This window comes from Callospermophilus lateralis, chromosome X (assembly GCF_048772815.1).
Source record: "Callospermophilus lateralis isolate mCalLat2 chromosome X, mCalLat2.hap1, whole genome shotgun sequence".
NCBI lineage: Eukaryota > Metazoa > Chordata > Mammalia > Rodentia > Sciuridae > Callospermophilus > Callospermophilus lateralis.
This window is the reverse complement of record NC_135325.1, coordinates 53708487-53709801: the sequence shown is the minus strand read 5'-3', so window position 1 is coordinate 53709801 and position 1315 is coordinate 53708487.

The following is a 1315-nucleotide window of genomic DNA, read 5'->3' as shown; positions in this document are numbered from 1 at the left end:
GTTTTTTTTTTTTTTTCCTGGCATTGCAATCCTATTCTGTTGGTCTCTGTATATTTCATTATCTCAGACCTATGGTGGCTTTTTTTTTTTGTGTGTGTGGTGGCGGGGTGGGGTGAGGGGATGCTTGTGATTGAACCCAGAGCCTCACCAGTGCTAAGGAAGTGCTCTACCACTGAGCTCATTCACCCCCAACCCTCCTATACTATCTTGATAACTACCTTTGCAGCAAGTTTCAAAGTCACACAAAGTCCAAATTCTGTAACTCTCTTTTCTTTTTCTAGACTGTATTTTCTATTCTGAGTGCCTTCCATGTTCATATAAATTTTAAAATCAGCTTGTCAATTTCTGAAAAAAAGGCAGTTGGGATTTGAGAAGGATTACATGCAATCTTTAAATCAGTAGGTAAGACTGCCATTTTATCATTATTAAATTTTCCAGTCCATAAATAAAGGATGTCTTTCCATTTCTTAAGTATTTAATTTCTTAAATGATATTTTGCTTAAATATTGCATTTCTTTTAAAAACAGCTTCCTAAGTATTTTATTATTTTGAGGGTAATGTCAATAGAATAATTTTGTTCTTGTCATTTTCAGATTGTTCACTGCTAGTATATAGAAATAAAATGATATTTACATGATGATTTTGTGTTCTTCAACAGTACAGAACTCATTTATTTGTTCAAATAGATATTTATGGACTCCCTATGCTTTCTATATACAAGATAATGTCATCTGCAAATAGAGACAGTTTGCTCTTTCTTTTCAACCCCAGATGCCTTTTAATTTCTTTTCCTTGATGAGTTTCCCTGGATAATACCGTCATTACAATGTTAAATAGAAGTGACAAGAATGGACATCTTGAAGTTCTGTTCTTAAAATGAAACCTTTCTGTCTTTCCCTTTTAAGTCTGATCTTACCTATGAGATTTTGATAGATATTTTTTAACAAGTTGAAGGATTTCCTTCTATTCCTAGTTTATTGGAAATTTTTAGGAATGGGTGATGACTTTTGTCATTTTTCTTCATTTTTTTTGAGGCACTCATGTGACTTTGTTCTAGTATGGTGTATCACATTGATCAATTTTTATATGTTGAACCAACCTGGCATTCCTGGGATAAATCTCATTTACTCATGGTTAATAGTCCTTTTTATGTTGCTGGAATAGTTGATTAGTATTGTATTGAAGTGTTTTACATGTATGTCCATAGAGGATAATCTATAATTTATTTTTCTGGTTTTGGTATCAGGGTAATACTGACTTTAGAATAATTTGGGCACATTCTTTCAACTTTGATTTATTTGGAATATTTTTGAAG